Below are 21,398 nucleotides of genomic sequence, written 5' to 3'. Positions count from 1 at the left end.
TTATATTTGAATACTCTAATTGTTCGACAGTTGTCTCTTACCAGGAGCGGAACTTGTAGGTACAATATAAAATATTATGAGATTCAACACTAAGTCAGTGAGCAGTAAAGAAGGAAAAATTGGTAACATATGTTCAGATTTTTTGATAGATTTTAAAAACACGGAAGAAAGCTTAAGGTTGATATATAGGATTTTTTAAATTATCCTATCAAAGAATCTGGATAATCGCCATGGCCAAAATAACCAACTGTAGAGGGAAAAAGAGATAAATTTATTTGGTCAACATGATGAAATGCAGTCTGAAAATAAATATATCATAAACCAGCATGCATGGAAGTTATCTCACATAGCTGAGGTTCTTAAGTAATAGCCAGCAAAAGAACAGCTGCTTATAAAAAAAATTCATCCTGCTTTCCTTGGGCACCTATCTTACAATGGACTGAACAATGCTGTGGAAGTATTCATGTTGAGGACAGAAGCATCCTCCATAATCAGATCAAAACATTCAAATGAGTTTTAGGGGTGTGAAATAAAGTGAAATCATAATCATTCACATACCTGCCTCACTTTAAAAATAATCTACTTTGAAATGTCTAGTGCTTCTAGTTCCTTGCTGAAGCACAATAATTCAGTGCAGCTTTTCTGCACGTTCATAAATTAGGGAGCACAAGTCCAAAATATGGAATCTGAGACCTGAAGGATCCTTGTTAGACCCACCTGTGAAGGGTGGATTTGGGAAAAGATAAGAACTGGCTTCCTACCTATAGTGATGAACAAGGTAATGAATTTCAAATATCCATTGACTTTTATTGCCAAAGAACGTTGTAGAGTTGTTGCTGCTGCAGCTGTGAAGATGTTTAACAGCCGTCCTATGTGGTGTCTGTACACAAGATAAAACTCACAGGGGAAAAAAAAAAATCCTGTAAGTGAAATACCGAGCTATGAAACAACGATTTAAAAATCAATTATCATTTCAGGAAAGCATACAGGGTTCAATTAGTTATAAACTCTAATTCCAGCCCAACAGTCCATATGCCTTTAACTCCAACACACACTGAACTGTAGCTAGTTCTAAATGGGCTACAGTTTCTGTCAAAACAGAGATTGTACTCTTTATATGCATGCACAGTTTCAAAAAGGATTTCCTTCAGTAAGTTTGTTTTGATAGCTACAGTTGAGGAAGTATTATGGGTAGGCAATTGAGAATCATCTTAAAGTAAAATAAAATCATTTCTCAAACATCATATTCTTTCTTACAGCAAGAGTATCTCCTGTTCTGCATGGTGCAGATTGATCAAAAAGAGGAGAAAGCAATACTATTCCAAAGACCTGAAAGCCATCACAGAGGTGTGAACAGAGCCAATAATGTCATCTTGACTGTTCTGTTCATTCACGCTTTTTAGTCTGTTTCATAAAGGTTATTTATGTGTTGGTGAAAAGATAGATGTCTTTGAAGGATGGGCTATGCTTTAAGTTAGTATTTTTAATTGTATTTTTTTGCCAGTCATTTTGTGCAGTAAAACCATTTTGTGTTTATAATGAACTCTGGTGACAAGTCTTTAAGTCAGTGAGTTGCCTACTGGTCCCTGCCACTAGGTAACAAGAATTTGTTCCATAGCCACCAAGGAAAGCATATTCTTTTTTAAAAAACAACTTCTGCAGACACTTTGTAAAAGCATAATCCTTCTCTTAATAGCCACATCTGTGCATCTGTAAATGGGCTTTTTGGAATAATGTATTGTCTAGCTGTGTCATACACTTTCTGTCTGATCTTTGAAAGTGTGGCTGCAATGGTTTTGTCAAGTCTCAGGGGCAAGGCAAAGTGGATGGAAGCAGTGTGTAGAGAACAGCTTGCCACTGTACGGCTGGTATTTAATTGCCTGGCATTCTTTCCTATAAGTCAGTAAATATAGGCCCATGTCTAGAGGTAGAGGGTAGAGGGTACTGGACTCTAGATAAGAAATAGTGAACAGCGTGTTGAACAGAGACCTGTGGAGATGGATGCTGTATTCCCACAACTGCTGGATGACTTCAGGCTAGACCCTGTACCTGAAGTTGGTTATCTGTAAAATAGAGGTGACGTTTTGGTATCTTCAAAAAGGAAGTCCTACGTTAAAAAAAAGAATCTACTGCTCTAAAAAAATTACAGATAAAATTCTAAATGCTGGACACATACATTTTCATGCCACTTTTTTAAGAAATGCTGAACACAGCATCCTGGCCAATTTTCTAGTCTTTTGATTACTTTCTGCCTTCCAGAATTTTCCCTTCAGTTTTCTTCAAGTCATTTCACATTTCAATGTGCTGCTCAGTGTTGTTGTGTTGCTCAGTACTTCAGGCAGCTGCTGTATTCACCCCCGAATGTGGTTGCATTTCATTTGCCATATATATTCCCAACCTAATTCATAGGTGAACTGTGAGACTTAAGAGTTCCTTAGTGCCCTTCTCAAGAACAAACCGTAATGCAAAGGATCTGTCCAGGTTGTTATAGTGTATATGCTCCCTTCTATAACAGTTGTTTTAAATCTACCATTTTCACAAAAGTTTTAAACTGATGTTTAACAAATTCAATCCAAATAATAATAAAAAGCTCTCCTCTCCCCACTGAAAGCTAACCCTATTACATAGATATTAAATAGGTCATGTTTCCATATACTCTTTTTTCAGACCTTTCCTCTGTTGTATGTGCACATTTAATCTAATTTGCAGTACGTGGAGCTGTTAACCTTAGCTTTACTTCACAATTACAAAGCTTCCTTACATGTTTCTTGTGAGAGAATGTAAAGCCCTATGTAAGGTAAGCACTCAGCTCTGCATCTCATCTCTCAAAGAGTAGCTTTATTTGTGCAGTATGAATCAGTGTCCCAGCATTCATACCATGACAACTACATTTACTGTACAATGACAGTGGACAGCTGTCCTCAAACATGAAGTTAATATTTCAGTAACACAGTCACAAAACCCCAGTGACATTATGATACCAAGGCTCTTATTCATGAAAGTTGTACTGAAATACAAGCTTGTGCATAGAATTCTGAATATGGTACCTGTGCTGATAGCGAAGGTCGTTAGCTAATGTCCTTTCTGCATTATATATACATTATCTTTACTGTGTAGATTGCAGTAAAACACTGAATGGGCTGGACATGTTTCAAATGAGGTAGAGGACGGCATTTCGGTCCCAAAGAAAGTAATCACAGACTTCCCTGGGAATTTCAAAGCAGAATCAAAATGCAAGAGTGTTTCTACACCAAGGCTGAGGCCTGGCAGCTGTATGTACCTAGCTTCCACCTTTCCGAGTACCTACAGCTCGCTGCCCATTTTCACCTCCATGTTTTCATATGAATACTTCAGTACACAGTGACCAGTTATTGGGAAGAAAGAACTATGATTATTTCTAAAATGTATTGCAGTGCAATATGTGATCAATGCTGAGCAAACAGTGAACTTGATACTTGGTGCTGTACGAACACAGAACGTGGTCCATCACACCCACTGCTGGGTGAGGACGTGACCAAGTTTATTAAGTAGAGGAAACCCTATCCTGAAACTACTACTTACCTAGACAATCTTCAGTTAATCAGTAAAGGCTACATCTCGGTTTTATTATCTATAAGAGAACAGTTTGAATTTAATTGCTTTTCTAGAGCAGGAAAAGGAATCCCCAGGATTTTCCATGGGGTAATATTATATTCAATTAAGTTTTGTATTTTACTCAAGTAGACTAAAAACTTTTAGTCTGTAAGCCTGGGGGCCCAAGTGAAGGATACCGATTATTATCTCTGAAGAAGAGCAAAGTTTCTCAATTTTTAAAACTCTGTTCTGTTGACTGTTGATTAACTCATGGAGTGAGACTTGTTCAGATGACTTTCTGCGGGAACAACAGCACATGAGAAAGATTTCCTTATTCCCTTCCCCAAGTCACAAAATACTTATTTTTCTTCCCATCTCAAATACAGAGACTGTGCAGTTATATCAAGCTGTTTACTGACTTACTCAAAATACAAATTTATGATTATTTTTCAAGGAATTTTAAGTTCCTGTGTACCTTATATACTGAGCAACTGAGAATAAAATGTTATCTGTTTAGCTTAACCCTTAAATCCCCTTAAACCCTTAAAATTTTATTGGTACACATATGATCAAATTGCAAAGCTTCATTCTGGAAAATGAACTAAACTGCTCTGGAACTCAGTATTAGGATTGGATGATTTGCTATAAGCCACTGAAAGTCCTATGAGAAACTTGGATAACAGAGATGCTGACGATTTGGAAAAATCAGCGATTTTCTGCATAGTACCTCAATATAAACATGTGCACGCTGAGGTTATTAGATCTTAATAACATTCTGAATTTTAATATGCTACCTGAAAATTGAATGGAAAGTTTGAAAACATAGGAAAGAAGCTTCTTGACTGGGGTCTCCAAGCGTATTTCAACAAAATATTCAAGTTCTGTTTATTAGACTTTGGTGTACTGCTTTGTTATTAAAATCTTCAAAAGTTGGAATGTTAATTTACTCACTGTGTAGAAACACAGCTTTTGTTCCTAAGTGTCCTTTAGGTTGCAGCTGGGATAGAGTTAATTTTCTTCCTAGTAGCTGGTGCAGCGCTGTGTTTAGGATTTAGTGTGAGAACAATGTTGGTAACACTCGTTATGTGTTATCAACATATATGTTTATATACAACTCATGTTGTAGTTGTTGCTAAGTAGTGTTTATACTAAGTCAGGGACTTTACAGTTTCTTGGGCCTTAAGGGCTGGAGGGGCACGGGAAACTGGGAGGGAACACAGCCAGGACAGCTGACCCAAACTGGCCAAAGGGATATGCCATATGACATCACGTTTAGTATATGAACTGCGGGGGAGTTAACCTGGGGGGAGGAATCACTGCTCAGGGACTGGCTGGGCATCGATCAGCGGGTGGTGAGCAATTGTATTGTGCATCACTTGTTTTGTTGCTGTTGTTGGGTTTTTTTCCTTGGATTTTATTTCTTTCTCTTTTTGTTATCTCCCATTCCATTACTACTACTACTACTACTACTAAATTTATTTCAATTATTAAATTGTTCTTATCTCAACCCATATTTTACTTTCTTTTTTTTTCAGTTTTCCTCCCCATCCCAGCAGGGCTGGGGAGTGGGGAGTGCATGTGTGGCTGCATTGTACTTAATTGCTGGGTGGGGTTAAACCACAACACTAAGTTTATACTGTGCATCATTGTAGTACGGTACAATGCAAAACCAGTACAAAACAAAAATGAAAATAAAAATATTGTTCTCCTTTCACTTGTTAAATATAGGACAAAAGATTGGTGCATAACTTTAGGTGGTCAAAATTACAATGATCCACTAAACTTGTTTTTTCAAAATTACATATATTTTCTATTAATTCTATAAAATTGATCATGGTAAACACAGAAGATAAATGGAGAAAAGCTTCATTTAACAAAATGAAGAAGAGGAGGAGGATGCAACCTTTCACTGTAATATCTTCACAAACAGAGACAGTGAGTTCATTGAATGCACAAACTGTTTTCATAAAAAAGGAATGAAGATGAATTACATTAACATAGAGTATTATTTTACGATGATGTACATTCTAGCAGTCTGCTCCCCCTTGGAGAGTCCAAATAGGGGACAATGTTTTTGTAAAATTTCATTACTTTACCAATTATACACCTCTATGTTAGAGTGAGAAACAAACTAGTTTCCTTGCTAGGTGGATGTTCAGAAGCCTGGTTGACAGAGTCCCTTGGGAGGCAGCTCTGAAGGACAAAGTAGTCCAGGAAGGATGGACATACTTCAAGAAGGAAATCTTGTTGAACTTAAATGATTCTATGATCCTATGAAATCAAGAAAAGAGCTGGATGTATTTTTTGAAGGTCAGGATAATCCATAGGTACTATATTCTAGTTTATTGAAGACATGAATATGATTATCTCTAACAAACTGAGGTTAATATCAGCAGAGACAACCACACCACAAGTAATAAATCTAGGGTAATTGATTCAAGCAAAAAAATAATTTAAAAAGGAATATTAAAGATTGCTCCAACAGCTGAAAGCTACGGGAAAACCTGAAGTTCTTTATTTCTATAACAGTTGCCTTTATAGGAACAAAAGAGATCAGAAAAAAACCACAAGTTTTCAAGGCACCAGCTTCTAATCTCTTAGCAAGATTAGTTGGACCCTGTTTTGGAGGCCAGTGTAAATTTGTAAAAATGTAACAGTATTTATGTAGAGATTATTAGTAAATTGAGACAAAAAATCATTTAATCAAATAGCTTCTGATTAGCACTAACCTCTTTACTTCTCCTGAAGGTATATAACCAGCTGGAAGTCCTTAGTGTTCACATTTTTATAGCATTTAATAGCTGCCAGAAAAAAAATTAATCATGGTTGTTTGTTGTTTTGTTTGGTTTGTGGGGTTGTTTTCCTTGGCAGTTACAGAATATTTCACATTAGAGATTTTAGAGATGGGTATAGTATCTAAGAATTGGAGTTTGTAGATGCATACCTTAGTTCTGTGCTTACATGAACCAATTTGTCCATCCCAGTTTGTATTCTTCCCACTGCTTTCAAAGGGCTTAGCAGTAGAAAAAGCCTGCATGTATGTTATATAAAGAACTGGTGGAACTGGTCAGTTTGCTGGTTCAGGTGTGACTAATATGACCAGGAGCAATGGCGATTTAGAACTAAATTGCAAGAAAAGAAAACCAAAAATACTGGGAAAACTCGAAATAGCATTCTAAATATTCTGTTCCTTTCCCTTCTTTTGAGACTTGATATCTGGGATTCTTTCTCTCCATGCGCACCCTAGAAATTATGGAGGTGTTTTTGGGTGTTATTTTGATTGGCTCTTTTTTTAATTCCACTGTGCATCTGGTATTTTGACATACGCTTTTCTTCTTCAAAACTCTTTTTTATTTTTAAACAACGGGTTCTAAAAGAAATAATTTTCAAAATCAAAATAATTTGCTTCAGGACAGAATTAAGCCTATTCAGTCATAGTCACAGTGCTTTGTGAAATTTTTGTTCCATTTTCTATTTCTCCACTTTCCTTTTTAAGCTTTGCGCTCTAGGACTCAGCCGATCAAGATGCATAATGCTGTCTCCCTATTACCAAACTTCTGGGTGCCCCCGTGGGTGGGAAAATGCAACTTACAGCAGTACTGGTCTTTACATGGAACCTTTTGATTTTCATGTAACACTGCTTTCAGATGGGTTATAACATTTCGTTTGAAGTATGCAATGACCTTCAAGGCAGGCTTGCAAAACTATACTGAAAATGTCTCTAGTACTGCATTAATTATAAATTAATTATAATTTATATATATAATTATATTTATATATATAATTATAAATACTTTCTGCTTCTAGGGCAATTGCCAGAGTCTCTCTGGTGGTATTTAAAACTGGAGCTCAGAAGAATGTAGAAATCAGAAATAATTGGTCTAGATTATAATGTTTTGATTTGAAATTATGTCTGTTAACATCTGATTTGAGTTTTTTATTAATATCTGGGGTTTTCTGGGGACTGGTTCTTGTCAAGTTAGGGATGCATGCTATTGACTTTTCTTTTGTTTGCCACACCGGTGTTATTAAAACAATTAAAAAATGAAATTCTGCATTTAGATGTATAGGCATAAAATTCCTGCTAAAGTCAGCAGTATTTGTATTAATGCAATTGCAAATAGAAGTATGTCCTTAATGTCTCGGTACACAGAATCACACAAAATGGTTGGAAAGGACCTTTGGAAGTCACCTGGTCCAACCTCCCTGCTCAAGCAGAGTCACAGCCAGTTGCCCAGCACTATGGCCAGATGGCTTTTGATGGAAGATGTTTGAACCCACTGATTAGACACCACTAGGTTGCCTTGGGAATATTGCATGTTGAAAAACTCCAGTGAATTTTTAGTTCTAACTTGTAACTTTTAATGTTTACTTCTTATTTTGCATAGTATGAGTTGACATAGAGGAGTGCAGGACTTCTGACACAGCTAACCAATACTCTTAAAGATACTGTTGTACTTGAATAATTTTATTCATATTAAACATTTATAGGATTTCAGGAGGAAGGTCTGTATCTGGCAGTCTAAAGTCTCATTTCAAGTGATCACATGGAGATTGAAATATTAACATTATAGAGAATTAAGAAAGAAAAAAATTTAAAAGAGAAAGAAAGAAGCCAACTTCCATTTGGTAAAATGTGCAAGAGAAATATTCAAGATTATGAGGAGGGATTAGGATGGTAGGAAAGAAAAGGGATTTTTTTAAATACATGAATGAATTGCATATGAAGCACAGAGGAAGAAAATGAGATGGAAAGTACTAAAAGGAATTGTTACAAGTAATGTCAGAAAGAAGAATTAAGAGCAAAAGGGAAAGTGATGTAAAGAAGTATTTAAAGATGAGAACAAGAAACTTGCATGGAATATGTAATGCAAAGGATAATTAATGATCAGATTCAAATAAGTGACTCCTATAATAAGAGCAGAGGGTGAGATGCCATTTTTGCTACGGTCTTTTTGGGTGACTGGATGGAATGAATTAAATGAGGTGCTAACACTCCATTTCAGCCTCTTGTAAGTATTTAATTTTCTGTAGCTCATCTAAACTTGTTCTTAAACACCTGTTGCCAGTGAAATTTCTGAAATGACCTTAAGTATATCACTGCACCAAATTCTTAAGCACAGACCATTAAAAACTCTTTTCTGGGAAACAAATTTTGAATTCCTCATTGTTAAATTGTAACTAATATGACTCCCATGTTGATTTTACTCTTCTGAGTCTGTGTGATAAATAGAATAGGGCTGTGTTTATGCATATTGCAACCACATTTCTAATCATTAGATATTTTCATTTGATTTCAACAAGACTTAAGATCCCGAAGTGGAAGACAACCATATTGGCTTTTTAATTTTTTTTTTTAATTTTTAATATAAACTGGTTACTTAAGCTATTCTCAGTCTAGCTAAGCACTGTCTACAGTGGCTTTTAAAACATCACTCCTTGTTCTTTCTTATCCCTGAACAAAACATGCCTAGCTGTACCCTTTGAAATTAAACTCTTCACAGTTTCTGTAATAAAAGAAGTAGGTTGCTAATTATGCTTATTTCAATCTCTAGCTCCTCAGGTTAACTTCACAAAAGATAACAGGATGAAGGCACCTGTCCAGGAGCTATTATAATAAGGCTACCAATTTATAGGTCACTGGGCAGTCATTGAGCAGCACACAATTTTATTTATGCTGACATAGCCCAGATGGAGCCATAAACCTAAGGTGAACAGTCCCTGAGCCTGTCAACCACTTTGTCATTCTGTGTTGTCTTTTGCCTGCTTTCTGTTCATTTCCCAAACTGACAAGACTTCAGGAAGTCCTTTAATTAATTTGTAAATAATTTTGTTCGTGCCTTGCAATGATATGCATATGCTTACATATTTCTATGGACTACTTCGCTTCCAGTTTAGCCACATTTTAAATGTTGATCCCATAAAAGTGTCTGGTACTGTAAAGAAACTTACTTAGGGCAATGGCCAAAAGTTAGGATTTGTGGAATCTGAAGTTTTCCTTTACAGGGATATCCTGTAAGGATTTTCCATTTCCTTTGTGATGCACTCCTGGGGAGAAACTGCTTGTCTGGGCCAAGGAAACCCACTGGGTCCAGATAAGGACATTTTAGGTAGACACTACTGTGAAGGACCTCGTTAGTCACTGAGACATTCAAATGACTAACTTCCATCTTCCAATATCAGATTCCATGTTTAAATCAATCATCTGGGCTGTCTTTAAATCTGCTGGAGAGAAGTGGCTGTAAAAGCTGGGTAGATGAATTACCTACAGAATTTCTCCTCTGTCTTCATTAAAATCACACAAGCTTTTATAAGTAATTTCTGTTTTCCTCAGAAATTCCAAACTTTCAGACAGATTAGGAGGTGCAATAGATCTAATCCTTTGTGCAGATCCCTTTGACACTGTTGAGTTAACGTATAGATTTCTATCCCAGCTTGTTTTGTTCTTTCATATTGCAAAGTTAAGATGAGTTCTCTGGCTTTGTACAGTCTTGTCTTTGTGAACTACTACAGTCTTCTAGTATTAGAGACACCCGTTGGAATGCAGAGAATAATTTCAGGACACTTTTGCTTTTTCCAGGAGACAGCACTCACAGAATCACAGAATTTGGAAGGGACCTCTGGAGGTCATCTGGTCTGACCCCCTGCTCAAATAGTGCCATTTAAAGTCAGTTGCCTGGCATTATGTTTATACATATTTTTGGACATTTCCAAGGGTGGAGACCCCCACAACCCCCCTGGGAAACCTGTGTCAGTTCTTGGTCATCCTCATAATGAAAAGATGTTTCCTGATGTCCAGCAGAACCTCCTGTGCTCCAGCTTTTGCCCATTGCCTCTGATCCTGTTACTGAGCACCACAAAAAAAAAAAAAAAGCCTGGCTCTGCCTTCTCTGCATCCTCCCTTCAGGTTTCTATATACTCTGATAAGATCTCGCTGTAAGAAGTGGCTCAGAACTAGAAGTTGAGGGAAGATGACGTAGAGCCTTCTACATCTTAAGTTAGCTCTTGTGCAGCAGTCAGGAAGATGTGTCTCTATTTTTGAAGACAAGTATGTACAGTTAAAGGCAGAAGGCTCCTCAAACCAGTTTGAAATAAAGCCCTACTGGCAAATCAATTTTAGTGTTCATTTTTGCTTTCATGTCCCTCTATATAAAGTACAGACATATTTCTCTCTACAGTCATAGAATATTTTTTTAATATGCCTTATCCATGACATTTCTAAGGAGCTTTTTTCCTTTCAAATGCTAAATATATAGAGACTAGAGCAAACTTGTAGTAGAATTTATATTTCTAAAAATACAGAATTATTTTTTCTGTTTCACTATGAAAAATGTGTATATATGCAAAAATTTTGTTCTGATTCATGTATGGCTTCAGCCCAATGTAATCTCAACTATTTTTATAAAATCCATTTTCCAAATATCACATGGGTTTTAAACATGCAGGAGCTATTATTCACCATTATTTTTTTAAATTTGCTGTAGATTTCAAGCAAATAGTTAATTTTTTCTAGTAGCTATTGAATATTACCTTACCTTAAAAATAGTATTTATTTTATATTTTACAATTCTTCTTTTCCCTCTGGATGAAATTCTGATCTTACTTACATTAAAAGAGCTTAAAAGAAATCAGTGGATATTTCCAGTTGTATAAGTGTATAAATCAGATAAGAATTTTTCCCTTTGTCTTCCTAGCTGTACACTTTATACAGTATACGCATTTTCTCATATTATTATTCTAGCACTGGTTGAAATGAAGAGAAATCAGACATAAACAGTACGTCAGCTGACTGCTCCCACAGCAGCCTCTTCATGAGAACATTTAGCAGTGGATTTTATTGTTTTGTGCTTTGAAAACATTAACTAAAATGCAGGCAGCCAAACATCAGGCATTTTTTAAAGAAAAATTGCAGTTTCATTTATGTACAGTAATTTTCAGAGATACTGTAATAGTTTTTGTGGAGGCAAGCATAGATGTCACATACATATATTGCCTGCTCTTTTAACCCTGAAACTGAAACCACAAATTAACAAAATTATATTTCTCCAATATATAAAGTTTTCTCTAATATTTGAAATAAAATTATCATATAACACTGCCAATAAGTACAGTTTACATTTACAAAACAGTTGCTGAATATGATTCCTTCTGTATCTCAAGATAAAACGTGATTGGATACCTTCCACCCAGGAGTCTGCGCTTTCCTCCTGCAGTACCCCATTAAACTCCACTCAGTAACATTTACTGGGGAAGGTTTCTGTGGCTGTAGGTGGTCAACATAATTTCAGTGAAAGTTTAAGGAACTCTTTTGTGCCTGCCTTCTCTTAATTTCTTCTAGCCTTGAACTAAAGGTGAAAGAAATTAGCTAAATTAATTATTTAACCATGGAGGCTAGAGACAGAGTTTTGAGATACTGCTATGATCTGCAGCGGTTTCTAAATTATTTCCATAATGGATGTCAAAGTCAGAGAACTGAGAAATACAAGATGTTTCTCTACTGTCTATGTTACTTCAACGTCAGTGTTAATTTCAGCTTTCAGAGGTATGAATGCAACTTCTATTGGAATTATTAGGAGTATTGGCAGCAGCAAAACCATTATTTGTGCTGTAGAAATAGAATTAGCCATTAGTCAAATTTTACCTTGCCATCCATGTTTCGTCATCCCCTTTATGTGTATGGAGCTGCTGGCTTCTAGACTACTTGGTACTATGTTAGTATCCATTTTCAACATAAGGTTTAAACTAAGACTGACTTTATGGCCACAGTCAAAAGTAAGGACAGTAAGGAAAACAATCCAGACTGAAAATAGTGCATCACCCTGAGGATTTTGCTGTAACTAGCCCTCCAAAGAAACCACGTGAAAAAGTTATTTAGCTAAAGCAGTTGGTTTTTTTTTTTAATATGTTTATTTGTACGTTAATACCGTTTTAAAACATATTTTATTAGAGCAATTTTATTACGATGTTGTGATTTAACCTCAGGCAGCAACTAAGTACCATGCAGCTGCTCACTCACTCCCACCACCCCTGGTGGAATAGGGAGGAGAATGGGAAAAAAGTAAAACCTGTGGGCTGAGATAAGAACAGTTAAATAATTGAAATAAAGTAATAATAACAACAACAACAATAAGAACAATAATCATTAAAATGAAGAGTAGAGGGAGAGAGTGGAATAAAATCCAAAGTGAAAAAATCCAAAACCAAAGCGATGCACAATACAACTGCTCACCACTCACTGACCCATGCCCACCCAGCCCCCCAGCAGCGACTGGCAGCTCCTTGCCCAAGTTTATATACTGATCATGACATTCTATGGTATGGAATATCCCTTTGGATAGGTCAGGTCAGCTGTCCTGGTTCTGCTCCCTCCCAACTTCTTGTGTACCTGCTCACTGGCAGAGCATGGGAAAAGTCCTTGGTTTAGGGCAAGTACTAATTGGCAACAATTAAAACATCAGTGTGTTATCAACATTATTCCCATCCTAAATCCAAAACACAGCACTGCACCAGCTACTAAGAAGAAAATTAACTCTATCCCAGCTGAAACCAGGGCATGTTATTATTTTAAATTTCTGCTTTAATGATTAGTCATAAAATATGAAGAATACCATCTTATACGTGAATTGCAAGGCATTACATTTTTACTACCATTACTGTTGCTTATGCTTTAATGCAATAGATTTAATTTGCACACATCAGATGTTTCCATTTCTTAATGTGAGAATTAAAACACTTTTGTATTATTGTTAAGATTAGAAGACATTTTGTATATAAGAAATTAATACTAATGCATATAATTTTCAACCTTGTGAAAATCAAAATTAGAGTAAAAATATTGTTTTAAGCCTCAGTTTCCTGGTTTTATTTTTAAAGTAGGTGGAGGGAGCATGCAGAGGGGGAAAAAAGAATTTAAAAATTCAGAAAGTATATAAAGAAGAGGGTTCTTCCCAGTTCATTTTTGGGGAGGAAGGCAACAAAACATTTCTCATTCTGAAAAGGCAAATGTTCAGCTAAGGCTGTGAATGTCCTTTGTAACTGATTTCTTTACTGTGCTGTTGCTTAGCAGATGAATTGTATTGCAGTTTGCCAAGTGACCATGTTGACTGCAAATTCTGTGTTGTCTCCCACAGTAAGGGGAAAAACCCCACAATCCTATATTAATTCCTGTAGACTCAATATACACTATTGAATAATGACTCAATATTCAGTCATTTCTCATCTCATGACTGTTTTGTAAGGGTACCATTACTACTTGCAACTCCAGGAAAAAAAAACCAAACTGGTTGGATCTTTGGTTTGCCTTTCTCCATCTCCAAGAATAGTGCTTAATTCGTAGTGGAGATTTTTTAGAGAATAGCAGACCTTGGAACTGAAAATTATATATTCTTAGTGATTTTTGGTGGAAGCTCCTCATAAATAATGACAACACATAAGAACATTCATTTAATTTCTTTATGGGTACATGTTAAAATGAGAAATTCTTAGCAAAACAGTGTCAATTAATTATTGTATTATTACAACTGAGTTTATAAAAAGAAGCTTCTTCATATTCTGGCAAGAAAGAAATTTATTGTAGTATTCTTCTAACCTGACTATAGACATCTGTAGTGCAGGTGCCTCCATTTCAACTAGTCACTTAGACATCCACTGTAGTGACAAAGAGAACTGTAGGGCACAGAACATCCAAGCTATTTTAGACACTCAGAAAGATTAACCATACTGTAGAAGTACCTTTTTCTTTCATTCTCAGAAAAAGAGAAATTACTCAGAAAAACCTCAATAAATTCCATCAGATAAATCCTCCCTATAACATGTTAGGTTCAAAGCAGGAAATTAAAGACAGAAAGTAATTAATGTAGAACACCTCCCAGTATATATTTCTGTCAGAAGTAGCAGTTTTGTCTAACCATCTCAATCTTGAGAAAAATCACTCTATACTCTCTTGCCAAACCCACCTTATTTAATATGTCAGGTTTAGGCAATTATTATCATAATTACTTTAAAAAAACCCACCCTTGTTGATTGGAAATCTGTCTTTGAAGGAACTGGTCTATTCCTTGCATACTTCTAGTCACAGTACAAGGAAATTCAAAGTTCTTAATTTATGTTTCTTTAATTGAAACATTTAATATATTGCTGGATGCACATATTTGAATCTTCTTCAGGTAAGTGAGTATTTTGTTTCACTAATTTGCTAAATGCGTGATAGCTGTAGCAATAAAACCATTGACTGAAACATATGAACAAAAGGGATGCACATTCCATTCCTTATGTCACTTACTAGTGGAAGGGAGCACCACCTGTACTTCTTGCTCATTTCACATTTCCAAAATTTCTCCACAAATTTTTCAAAATGACAAGTTCAGTGGAGAAGAGAAAAACATTTTTACTATTAAGTCCAAGTTCTGGGATCCTAACAATCTTTATTTTACATGCTTATTACCTCTTATGAATTCACTTAAGAACATACTAAACTGTAGTCCCCATTTTGATGTCCAGTAGGTCCTTTAAATATGAATCTTATGAAGACTAATAAAAATAAATATTATTAACTGCAATCAAATATTTTCATGAAGATTCTACAAATACTGCAACTTCTTGTTCAGTATAAGAAACAAAATTTACTAAACATGTGAAATACTACTTGTATAGATTAAGCTAAGAGCTATTATAGAAATAAATAATCAGATAAATAAATATGGCAAAAAAAGTTGGTGACCTGTACTATAAGCTAGTAAAAGCAAAGCATAAGGAAATAGAAAGACCTTAGACTAGTGTATTTGTGATTGAAAAGTGCAGTATTCCTGCAGCTGAGGAGGAATCATATGTGTTATCTCTACCAACATTAAGTAGGTAAAATTTAATTCTTTTTTTCTACAGGAGTTTAAGGTTCTTCTTTTTGGATGGGTAAGAACCTCTAAGATATGTGTTACCCTAAAACATATGTCTAGCACAGGTGGGAAGACACTTTTCTTTCTTTTGGTTATACAGTGAGCCTACATGATCAGTTCAGACCACCTGCCAACCTGTAGTCATGTGTAGTTAGATGAGATGAACTGTAATGGTAGATTTTTATTAAGTGGTATACTGTTAGGAAGCTGGAAAGACTGTGTTTTGTGGGAATGTTTTTATCTGTATTTCCTTGATTCTCCCTTTTCTTTATTTGCACATGTAAAGTACAGTTATTATTACTTTTTATATTTTATCATATATCTCCTTATTTAAACTAAGATGTGTAGCTTTATCCAACACCATTTAATTTTAGTAAGAATCTTCCTACCAGCCATTGGGAATTGATTTTAAAACAGCTTCTGCTGTTCTGATGCTGAAAAATAATACAGTATGGAAAACTGACAGAAGATTCTTTCTCTGCCATCCTCATATTAAATGATGATAAAGTTATCTTCTTTATGCTGTAATCTTCTAAATTGCTTTAACTGTATGTAAAGTGGTTTTGTTCTTGGAAGCTTTTCCTTGAAATTCAATGGCACAATTAAAAACTAATGGTTTATAAAAAATTAATAAGACAAAATGTTGACATAGTAAGTCGTATTCTTTCTAGAACCACACATGGAGACCCCAGCAAGCACATGCTTGGTATAATACATCATAATTGTCCTGAAAGAATTATGACTATGTATCAGGTCAATCCATAATATGAAGCTTTTAAAAAGTTAATATAGATAAACCCTCTAATCCAGGATATGTAGAGAAAACCTGCAGAGGCAAGGCAGCTGATTTTTAAATGTTAACTCAAATATTTTGCTGGGAAAATTTCATTAAAGAAATAAATAGGGCTAGACAGAGCAAGCATGCCAATGAACATTGTTGTTTGTTCGCTCATGTAAATAATCTATTTTTTTATTCACAATCTCATAACCAGAGCAACAGTAAACAATTCTGAAACAGAAGTGTGTAAAATAAATATTAAAATAAATAGGGTTTGATTTGATTTTGGAATCAGGTTTCCACTATAGCAATACTCTTGACAAAATGCTAGTAGTAGGAGGGTTACATTCATTTCTGGGGGCCTTCCACTTTATTTTTCTGTTTAAAACCCCTAATACAGCATATGGATAAACACACAATAGGTTGGCACAGTAGGTAAATATCTAAGGGTTAGATAAACTCACATTTTGGACAAAGTACTTTTTGTCCATGGGTAAAAAGTTAATTCTGTTTTGTATCAACATAGTCATGGGGCATTTAAGGAAGGCTAGTTATCTAGATCAGTCCATTTTCAGTTCAGCAGTAAGATGTTCCTAGATTTTAATTCTGTGGGATGTAGAAGTTCTGTCAAGGATTTCTGTCAGAAAGAGCAAGAGTATTAAATACAATAAGTACATAATCCTTCAAAAGGAAAAAGGTCGCACAAAAACATACGTAGTATAAAGGAACGATTGTAAGGAGTCAGCTGAGTGTCTAAGCATTTTTATTATCCCTGAACTGGATAACACATCGGACCCTTTCATTGCGAAGGTGGTCAGTGTGTCAAGATGGGAAAGAATACTTAGCAATATAGGTGATTGACTCTCCTGAAACACAGGCTGGTATTTCCAATGTCAGAAATAAGGACCCTCTGGAAACTAAAAATTCTGACATAGGAATATGTTTGAGGTTTTTTTTTGTTTTTGTTTAATTATTATTTATACGGGATACCATGGTTGAATGAATAGTATTATAACAAAAAGGCAATCCAGGCCTCTGTTATTACTGTATTCCTGAATAATGTTCTAGTCATAAGCAAGTGTCAAAAATCCTCCAGAAATACATAAGTAATGCATCATGTCTAGTTCCTCTACTCATGTGTAGTTTATATACTTTAATGGGGTGTTTTGTCAGCGATGTATATAAGTAAAAGTTTTACACTTAAAATCTCTTCCACTAATTTTTTACAGAATCTGTGTTAGTGAGGAATGATGCTGGGAAAAATTAATATCAGCACATGATCCTGAGATCTGAACATTCATTGATTGAAGTCAATGGGAATGTGACTGTAGCATAAAATACTGAATTATAAATGCAGCGAGACTCAGACTCAGAAAGGAATTAGAGACAACTGTGTCCAGTATGCTGATTTTCGAAATCTCACCCGTCACACAGCGGTTAGTATGACTGAGCTGAGATGCGATACACTTGTTGTCATTTGATACTTGCTAGTTTATGACATCCCATATTAGAGTAAGAAAAGAAGAAAACTGTTCCCTTCCTTGGATGATGAAGACAGACGGCCGGTGCCAGGTGACAAAGCATAGCTGTAGGCTATGAATAGGATGAGGGTGGCCCCTGGAAGATTCCTAAATCCAGGAGATGGTGAAGATTTAAAACACAACTTTCCCAATTATACCCTGTAAATTCATTTCAGGCTCTGCTCAATACATTTTTTATATAAACCCATTTTCAGGTGACACTTTTAAGTACTTCCTGTAGAAAACTGGATGTCTAAGTCAGATTTGCTGGGTGCAAAGGCAAACAGGTGCCTGGAACTTAGACCTTAACTGTGGTGGCCCTAAAGCTTCTGAGCTCATAAGGGCCCTCCCCTCTGAGCAAGGGCCACCGTGAAGAGGCAGAATATTCTGGTCCTGGTTTACACTTCATTTGCCAATATGCTAAGGTGCTGGGTTTGTTGCTGATCTGCACAGGCCCCATTCGCACTTACTGAGAAGAAAACAACTTGGAAAATCTTTACTCAGGTGACCCTTGGTAAAGCTCTGATGGGAAAAGACTTCGTTGTACCCCCTGGAAGTCAGCCCTGGCTACTAGAGTACTGTACATGGTAGAACCTAGGGATTCCATGAGTCTAGGTGTAAACAAACAGTCCTGGAGTTGTGCACCTCGCAATACCTGCAGCGGTGACCATGTAAAACCAGATACATTGCAGAGTATTGTTTCTAGTAAGTTACAATCTGTACCTCCTGGTGGTTGAAAATTTATCTTGCAACAGTACGTTTCCTTCTACATGAAGATGCAGAACTGAAGTAATTTCCAGTTTTCTTTGCTATGATGTTGGTTTAGTATCTAAAACAACAGTACTTTGAAAGAACAAAAGATTTTGGGTTTCCTGCCTTGTAATTGTAAACCATTATGTACTTTAACAAATACAATCAATATTGTTGTAAAATAGGCATTCTTTACTCCATTTTCCTTTTCTCTTTTTCTGTCAGACAAAATTACAAATGCTTCCTGGAAATGCCTACCACAATGCTCTTAACTCTGCCATATCAAGTTCTAAAAGTACTGCATATGATTGCAGGCACCTGTTATAGATAATTGATTTGCAGTGTTTGAATCCTATTTTGGAGATTCTTTTGCTTTTACTGACTTAGACACATGATCAAATCTGGAATGTGTTCAGGAAAGAAGATAATCCAGCTGTTTTTCAGATGGGCATCGTAATTCAGCCTAGGGTTTACTTTCATATCTTTTTGCTGTACAGGTAGGTTCCACTCTAGGATTTAGGAGAAACTAAATATGAGTTACAGTCTTCACCAGACTGGCAAGATTCTTCAGGATTGGAAATAACATGTTTCCCATTGATTTAACCGGCCTGTATATTCTGAAAGTCCTTCTGTTCAGATTAAATCTTCAGAAAAAAGATTACGTGGAAAAGAAATGATTAGTAGAACTCCATCAGGGAAAGGTGGGACTTCATCAGCAACTGGACACACAGAGAACATCTTGGGCAGAATGAACCTGTGGTGTGCAGACACAGAATAAATACAACAAATTTTTATTCATATAATATGAAGACAAAAGTCCCAAATACTTTTAAGACCAACAAATACTTATCATCTAACATAGTCATGACAAATATTTATTCCCTGCTATTTGATCAGCACCAGAGACACTGTAAATAAGCAACATCTTCAAGATTTGTAAACTGAAGTAAAATGAAAGAGGCATTCAGACTCAGATTCTTTTAGTTAAGAAGAATTATCATGGGAAACCAGATTTAAGTCTGCTTCACTGTCCTGAAGCTGGTGGATCATAGAACAACGACAGAAGAATTTGATTTTTACTTCATCTCAGTTACATCTGCTGTAAAACAAAATTCCTATTGACTTCCTGACAGAGTAATCTGCACAGGGACTTCAGAAAGACTGCGTTCTACAGTCTATACCTGCATTATTTTGGTCTGAAAACATATTATGGGTTCCAAATTCCCTGGAAAGTGCTTACTGCTGAAAATATCTCTGTTCTATTGAAACATTTTAGAATTTAGTTGTGCAATCTCAGATCATTTTGTGTGATTACTCGTCATTTTCAAATCAATTTTAGACAGTAAGAGAGAACAGTGTTATTTCACCTAATTTCAGTAATAGAAGAAATAGTTCCCTAGTGGATGATACAAGTTTAATGTCTTAAAAGGTTCATTTTTTGATTGTAGTGTGTGTGATTGTGTCAGGTCAACAGTTATGGCAATGAGCAACAGTCAAGCTTGTGAATGCCTATCAGCAGGATCAACAGAAAAATCCATTATTTTCTCTCTGAGTATAGTACTGCTTTGCATGTTCTGCAGAAAGCATTTTTGTGAGAGGTAAAGGACCACTTAGAAGGTAAAAAAAATCAATGTGTTTTATAATATTTCTCTATTCAACGTATTACAAATAAGATGTAGAGAATGCGATAACAGAATGAATTTTATCAATTACGGACCTTAAAATTACGGACCACACATAACAGTTATGTAAAATGCTTATAAATCCATGATCATAATGAGTTACACTGGTCTCATGGCAGTTTAATGCCAATGGTGCATGCTGGTGAATCAATATGATCACATATTTTACTGTACTTATTTTACATACCTCTTCTGTTAGCAGCACACTTCCTTAAATTTGTCTTTCATTTTAGTTGTGCTTGAAGTTGTGAAAATGGAAATAATAGCTGACCTTTTTTGCCTTTTTCATTTTACTTCTTGTTCAATGCCATGAGTCTGGCATCAGTTTACTCTAGCAGTGCTTGAAAGCCCATGTGTCCTCACAGGCCTTCAAGGAGCAGAATCTGATAATGAGAAGTGCTGATACTTTATCATAGATATAGTGGTCATCATTAAAATTCAGTGTTTACAAATCAAGTAGCAAACCAGGGAACTGAACCCATCTCTCTGAGCATCCCAAATACACGAGCCATATTGCCTCTCCACTACAGAACAACATTTAAGAGGACATGAAAGATCTTCCTCTGTTCAGAAATGTACAACCACGTGTTAATTACTGACAAGTGTGGGAGGGAAGGAATAGGACCACCTGGTATGGTTCTTCTCTGACACACATATTATTTTGAGGGCTGCAGATGTGATCGCTGAGTGTAAGAGAAGATTAAATCCCTGAATGAAACACTGTATCATATGTTATGATGCATTTTACCCAGGGTTCCATAACTTGAAGTACCAAACATGAATTGCACACCTGAATGCCATATATACACAGAATCACCAAATCACAGCGTGGGTGAAGCTGGAAGGCACATCTAGAGATCACCTAGTCCAACCCCCCTACTCAGAGCAGGGTCCCCAAGAGCACATTGCCCTGGACCATGTCCAGCTGGTTCCTGAATATCTCCAAGGGTGGAGGCTCCACAACCTCTCTGGGAAACTTGTTCCAGTGTTTGACCACTCTCACAGTGAAAAACCTTTTCCTTATGTTTAAGTTTAATCTTATATATTTCAGCTTATGCCCATCACTTCTTCTCCTTTCACTAGTTACCACTGAGAGAAGTCTAGCTTCATCTCCATCTTTCCTCTCTCCTGTCAGGTATTTAATATGCAGGCGTTATTCAGGAAGCAGATACTCTAACAAAAGCAAGGAATGAAGTGGACTTAC

Source organism: Falco peregrinus, chromosome 6, assembly GCF_023634155.1.
Source record: "Falco peregrinus isolate bFalPer1 chromosome 6, bFalPer1.pri, whole genome shotgun sequence".
Taxonomy (NCBI): Eukaryota; Metazoa; Chordata; class Aves; order Falconiformes; family Falconidae; genus Falco; species Falco peregrinus.
This window is presented reverse-complemented; position numbering follows the sequence as displayed.